We start from the raw sequence: 7,906 nt of genomic DNA, 5'->3' as shown, positions 1-7,906 counted from the left end.
ACCATGACGCAAAAGATGCACGTGAGAGTAGAATATTAGGATAATGCAAAAACTTGGATAAGACGATTTTATAGGTCGTATTTTGTGAGACGGATCTCTTATTTTGGTTATTTATGAAAAAATATTACTTTTTATGCTAAGAGTATTATTTTTTATTGTGAATATCGGTAGGATTGACCCGTCTCACAAATAAAGATTCGTGAGACTGTCTCACAAGAAATCTACTCATAAGTTAAATAGTGGTGGGCATCGGTTTCGGGTTTTCGGATTGTATATCCGAAATATTAGTAGAGCCGTCAATTTGGGTTTGATATGTTTGATTAACTTAATGAGTCGTTTAAAAACCCATCAAAATGAGTTTGATATGTTTGATTAACTTAATGAGCCGTTTAAAAACCCGTCAAAATGAGTTAACTCATTTAGATCGTGGGTTATGACGGGTTGTCCGTCATTTATTTTTAAAAAATAACATTTCTACTAAACATTAAAAAAAAAATTGGAATTAATTATTTTTTGGTTATGTGAAATTTGGAAGATTGCATTATGCAAATATAATGAGATTTATATGTTATTAAAAAGTAAGTGAGGTCTCATTTCTAGTATTTTCAAAATTAAACGTATTCAAAATGAAATAAAGTATGAGATTATTTGAGAAACAAATAATATAATAAAGACTATTTGTACTATATAATATACTTATTAATACTAATACTACTACTACTTGTAGAGACCCGGACGCTAATCATGTTCTTAATCGTCATTGGGACTAATTAATCAATTATAATAAACAGGGTCTAAATTTTTTTTTTAATATAATATCAAATGCGGAACGTAATGGAATCACTCTACTATACATATCAGTATAAAAGTAAAGTACAAGTCTTGTACTATATACAATCATTTACAAACTAAGGTTCAACTACTAAATATCAAGTGTTCAACCCTATCTCAGATCAAGTCCGTAGTCTCCACTCTAATCACGATCTCTCTCTTCATCTCCTCGACCCTGAACCTGTCCCACCTGTTGTCATGCACACATACAAACACGACAACAGCCGGATAACTCCGGTGAGAACAAATCCCAGTATAAATCAACGAAACATGCAATCATATAATTAATATAAAGCATGAAGCAGATATCAGATATATATCAAAATCTGAAACATAATTAATATCAAACTATCAATCATACTCGTGACTCCACGACTCAGACTAGACTCAATCCTAGTCTAGGGATCCCGGTTTCCAGACGTTGGTATTCCTATATCGACCAACAGTAATAGAAGAAACTCCGATTCTATCCACGTCGATATAACCAAACATCCAGTGTCTTGACCTATCCGTCACAGACTGTGGCACTATCGCCAATACACTATCTTGTGACATCGTGCAATGTGCCCGTGGCGATCCCGCCACTATCAGGTACTTCTGTCACAAGATCACTCGTCTAATATTCGTCTAACACATGCTCTCTATACATCAATAGAACAAGCATATCAAATCAAATCAATGCAAATAATAACAAATAGTATGTGATTTAGGGAAACACAAGTATATCCTACTTGTGTCGATCTCCCAATACCACATTGACTTATACCTTTCGTTTGTAGTTTCGGTCTGAAAAAACGGAAGTTCTGAACTCAAGATTGTCTCTGTAAATCTGAAAGGACATATCGAGAATAATAATATCAACCGTCCATTCTCAATTCAATACTGAATCTGATCAATCTGAATTTAATTCAAAATCAACGGCATAACGGTACAATCTCAATATCCCCGTAAATACCATATCAACAAATATCAATTACAAATCATAACACATATCCGATACAATCTGTAATCAATCAATGATCTAAATCTGTCCGGTTTCAAGTCCATATAATCAGAAATTCATAACAATTCCATAATCAATCTGTTCTTCGATCTGACTTCGATTCTACGATGTGTAGTATTCTCAGAACACATAATAATGATCAAATAATAATTTCTCCAATATCATAATTTCAAATGATAACAGAACTCAATAAAACTTACGTCCTGCTGTAGCTCGCGTCGAAAGGATTACAGAACTGTGTTCGGATTCAAATTCTGATAACCGGATGTCATACAATAAAATTTCTATGGTGTAAGGAAACGTTGAGGATTAATTGATGGAGCTTCTCGATTTTCTCTCGGGAATGTGAAATTGGAAATGAAGATTAACATTTAAGTTGCAAGGTGAAGACATGTGTCCACTCAATTTTCCATATTTGCACTTTAGTCCATCAACTTTTCACTATTTACAATTCGGCCCCCAATAATTACGAAATTGCCATCAAATTTAAATCAATTATTTTTTCACTTAATTACAAAATTTCCATAAATTTAAATTAAGTATTTTTCCACTTAATTACAAAAATGTCATCAATAATATTTTCTTTTCGGGGTCTCATAAAATTGATAACATCTCGGGCTTTACAATTCTCCCCATCTGAGACACGATTTCGTCCGCGAAATTCAAGCAATCATATGACAGGCAATCAAATCAGCAATAACAGAAACTGAAATAGGAAACTCACGTCAGTGGAATAACCCTGGGAACTCCTGTCTCATATCTGATTCAGTCTCCCAAGTAGCTTCTTCAATGTCATGACGAGTCCACTGGACTTTCACAAGTGGGATAGTCTTCATTCTGAGTTGCTTTTCTTTACGATCAATAATCTGAACCGGTTTCTCAATATAACTCAGAGACTCATCAAGCTCAGCCTCGTCTGGCTGGATAATATGGGAATCATCGGGGAGATATTTCCGTAATATAGATACATGAAAGACATCATGTATTCCAGATAGAGAAGGCGGTAATGCGAGCCGCTAGGCACGATCTCCTATCTTCTCGAGAATGTCATATGGCCCAATATTACGTGGAGACAGCTTCCCTTTCTTACCAAATCTGACAACACCTCGGAAAAGTGAAATCTTCAGAAATACTCGGTCTCCAACCTCAAATACCAACGGTCTCCGTCGGAAATTCGCATATTTGGCATGTCTATCTTGCGCTGCCTTCATTCTTTTCTGAATCAGTTTCACCTTTTCTGTCATATCTCTGATCATATCAGGTCCAGTCTCAGGAACTTCAGAGATATCGTCCCAATACAACGGGGATCGACATTTCTTTCCGTACAACGCTTCGAATGGTGCCATCTCAATGCTCGTGTGATAGTTGTTGTTATACAAAAATTCACAAAGAGGCAATGCATCTTGCCAACTAGTGCTAAAATCAAGCACTACTGCCCTCATCATATCTTCCAAAGTTTGGATAGTCCGCTCTGACTGTCCATCGGTCTGTGGATGATATGCGGTACTCAGATGTAACTTCGTACCTAAGGCCTGCTGTAAACTCTGCCTGAAGTGCGAAGTAAACCGAGGATCACGGTCTGATACAATCGACTTCGGCACTCCGTGCAATCTGACCACTTCTCTAACATAAATATCGGCCATCTGATCATATCTATAGGTCATCTTGTATGGAATGAAACATGCGGATTTGGTCAGTCGATCAATCACGACCCAAATCGCATCACAACCTTGGGAGGAACGTGGCAATTGTGTCACAAAATCCATGGAAATGTGATCCCATTTCCATTCAGGAATCGACAAACTCTGCAACAATCCTCCTAGTTTCTTTCTTTCAGCCTTCACTTGTTGGCAATTCAGACACTTGGATACAAATTCAGTAGCATCAGATTTCATCTGTTTCCACCAATATTGTGTCTTTAAATCACTGTACATCTTCTTGCCACCAGGATGAATGCTAAAACGACTGCTGTGCGCTTCTGTCAATATCTGCTGTTTCAAATCTGAAACATTCGGCACAACAATACGATTATTCACATACAAAACATTATTACGAACCTGATATTCTGACTGATGTCCAGCTCTAACCATAGCAATCGAATTCTGTACATTCTGATCAATTTTCTGTGCTTCTTTGATTCTCAATATCAGTTCTGGTTCGGCCCGAATAGCACATAATCTCAGAGGCTGACGATCTTTTTCAAACACTAATCCAGACAAACAGCAGTCTTCTATCAAATTCGAAACACCAATCGTCGATAAGAATATAGAACATACCTTTCGACTCAGTGCATCTGCTGCATTGGATTTTCCAAGATAGTATTTGATTTCACAATCAAAATCTTTAAGCAAATCAAGCCATCTTCTTTGTCTCATATTCAATTCTGACTGTGAAAACAGATATTTCAAGCTCTTGTGATCAGAATAGATTTTGAATTTCTCACCGTAGAGGTAGTGTCGCCAAATCTTCAATGCAAACACAATGGCTGTCAATTCAAGATCATGAATTGGGTAGCGAGATTCATGCGGCTTCAACTGTCTCGAGGCATAAGCAATCACATGTCCTCGCTGCATCAAAACACAACCCAGACCTCTGTGAGAAGCATCACAATATACAATAAATCGACCAGTACCTGACGGGATAGTCAATATCGGTGCACTGTCAATCTCTTCTTCAACTCAACAAAACTGGACTCACACTCCTCTGACCAGACAAATGGAGCATTCTTCTGAGTCAGCTGCGTAATCGGTTTTGCAATACTGGAAAAATCTTTAATGAATCATCGATAATATCCTGCTAAACCCATAAAACTGCGTATTTCAGGCACTGATGTCGGTCTCGGCCAAGAAATCACGGCCTCAACCTTGCTAGGATCAACAGAAATACCATCTCCGGATATGATGTGACCCAAAAATACAACCTGTCTCAGCCAAAACTCACATTTCGACAGTTTAGCATATAATTTCTCAGTCCTCAGAATTCTCAAAATAGGTCTCAAATGCTCATCATGTTCAATTATATTCTTGGAATAAATCAAAATATCATCGATAAAAATGATCACGAAATCATCGAGATATTTCTGGAACACACGGTTCATTAATCCCATAAATACAGCTGGAGCGTTGGTCAACCCAAACGGCATAACAATAAATTCATAATGTCCATACCTGATTCTAAACGCTGTCTTTGAGATATCAGAATCTCTGACTCTCAGCTGGTGATATCCAGATCTCAGATCGATCTTGGAATATACAGAAGAACCTTGCAACTGATCAAATAAATCATCTATACGGGGCAAGGGATATTTATTCTTTACCATAGCCTTGTTCAGTTGCCGATAGTCAATGCAGAGTCTCATAGAACCATCTTTCTTCCTCACAAATAATACTGGAGCACCCCAAGGAGATACACTCGGTCTGATGTAACCCTTGGCCAGTAAGTCCGCCAACTGTTCTTTCAACTCAATCGGTGCCATTCTGTACGGAGCTCTGGAAATCGGAACTGTACCTGGCATCAACTCAATGCTGAAGTCTATCTCTCGAATCGGAGGCAAACCAGGAATCTCCTCTGGGAAGACATCAGCAAACTCGCAAACCACTGGCAAATCCGCCAATGATGGACTCGATTTCAGTAAATCAACTGAATAGACAAGGAATCCATCCGCTCCTTTCTGCAATAATCGAGTCATATTCATAGCAGATATCAAAGGAATTCGGGCTTGAGAACCCTTACCGTAAAATTTTCATTCCTCAGCCATCTCAGGTCTGAATCGTACAATCTTGTGGAAACAATCAACTGTAGCTCTGTACTTGGTCAGTATATCGATACCGATAATACAATCAAAATCAGAAATCCCAAGCACAATACAGTCTAACTCGATCTCATGCACATCATACTGCAGTATACAAGATTTAACAGACTTCACTGATATCAACCATGTCCCTAACGGAGAAGAGACAGACACTACCGCATACAACGACTCAATAGGCAATGCATGACTCAATGCAAATCGCTCCGAAATAAAAGTATGTGAGGCACCAGTATCAAACAATACATATGCAGGATAACCAGAAATAAAACAGTTACCTGCAACAACGTCATCAGGTGCGTCATGTGCCTGCTCCTCAGTCAAAGCGAACACCCTGGCCTGCTGTCTAGGAGGCTGACTAACTGTCTGACTTCCCCCTGGCCTCTGCTGTGACTGAGCTGGTGCTGGCTAAAAGGAGTGGACTGCAGCTGGTCGTCTACCAGTCTGAGCCACTAATCCAGATGACTCTGCTGCCTGGGATCCCTGTGCACCTCTCTGGGGACATACTCGGGCAAAATGTCCCTGCTGTCCGCAAATACGGCAACTGCCAAACACTCCTCGGCACTGCTCTGTGGAATGTCTCCCTCCACACGTGCTGCAATAAGCTCCGGTATAACTCTGGCTCTGGGCAGTCTGTCGTGAGCCACTAGAACTGGCTGAACTGCTTCCAGATATCTTGAACTGTTTCCCTCGAGCTTTCAACTGATCTCTCTTTCCACTGCTGCTACTGCCACTCTCAAATCTGGGAGGAGGTTGTGGAAACTGAGCTGAGGATGGTTATTGTGGTCTCGGTGCTGGTGCGACATACGAAGCTCCTTTCTGTCTAATCAGACCAGCTTCGGCTCCCTTTGCTCTGTTCAGGGCATCAGCAAAGTTGTTCGGTCGTCCAGTGTTCACCAGTGTAAAGATTTCAGGATTCAGGCCATTTATGAACTGATCAGCAACAGCTACGTCGTTCTCGGCCACATGTGGAGCAAATCGTAGTAGTGTAGAGAATTTAGACACATATTCCTCAATGTTCAACTGCCCTTGTCTCATATTCGCAAACTCAGCACTTTTATCCTTTCTGTATGACACAGGGAAGAATCTCTAATAGAATTCGGTTTTGAAGACATTCCAGGTAATAGGCGTACCTCGTTGCTCCAAGGCCCTCTTGGTCGTAATCCACCAGTTCTTGGCAACATCATGCAACTGGTGTCCTATCAGCTTCACTCTCAGCTCATCAGTGTAGTCAAGTGAATCAAATAACATCTCAATATCATCAAGCCAGCTCTCGCAGTCAACTGAAGTCTCAGTACCCTTCAAAGTCGGTGGATGGAATGACTGAAATCTCTTCAGCAATGTTTCCATCGGTGTTGCTGTCACATCCATCGGATTACAGGAGGTACTACCTTGTTCTGGGGCTCTTCGAGGAGGCATATCTGATTATCAAAAAATTAGTAATCAAATCTGATAATTCTATCTCAGTCCTCTTCTGATCATCTTACCTCTGATCAAGAATCGGTTCTGATTCATTCTCAATAACACACTTTACCAATCAAAACAGATAATTCAGGAAAACATGTAATATTGAAAACAATAAACATGCTAGCACACAAAAGCAGTAAAGAAAACTCAACCTACCCCGCTCACTAGCTTCTATCTCCGTCTCCAGGAACCTGCAGTTCTAGACCTACTGCTCTGATACCACCTGTTGTGGGAACCCGGACGCTAATCATGTTCTTAATCGTCATTGGGACTAATTAATCAATTATAATAAACATGGTCTAAATTTTTTTTTAATATAATATCAAATGCAGAACGTAATGGAATCAACTCTACAATACATATCAGTATAAAAGTAAAGTACAAGTCTTGTACTATATACAATCATTTACAAACTAAGGTTCAACTACTAAATATCAAGTGTTCAACCCTATCTCAGATCAAGTCCGTAGTCTCCACTCTAATCACGATCTCTCTCTTCATCTCCTCGACCCTGAACCTGTCCCACCTGTTGTCATGCACACATACAAACACGACAACAGCCGGATAACTCCGGTGAGAATAAATCCCAGTATAAATCAACGAAACATGCAATCATATAATTAATATAAAGCATGAAGCAGATATCAGATATATATCAAAATCTGAAACATAATTAATATCAAACTATCAATCATACTCGTGACTCCACGACTCAGACTAGACTCAATCCTAGTCTAGGGATCCCGGTTTCCAGACGTTGGTATTCCTATATCGACCAACAGTAATAGAAGAAACTC

Source organism: Primulina huaijiensis, chromosome 4, assembly GCF_012295235.1.
Source record: "Primulina huaijiensis isolate GDHJ02 chromosome 4, ASM1229523v2, whole genome shotgun sequence".
Taxonomy (NCBI): Eukaryota; Viridiplantae; Streptophyta; class Magnoliopsida; order Lamiales; family Gesneriaceae; genus Primulina; species Primulina huaijiensis.
The sequence above is the reverse complement of the archived record's forward strand: the minus strand, read 5'-3'. Positions refer to the sequence as shown.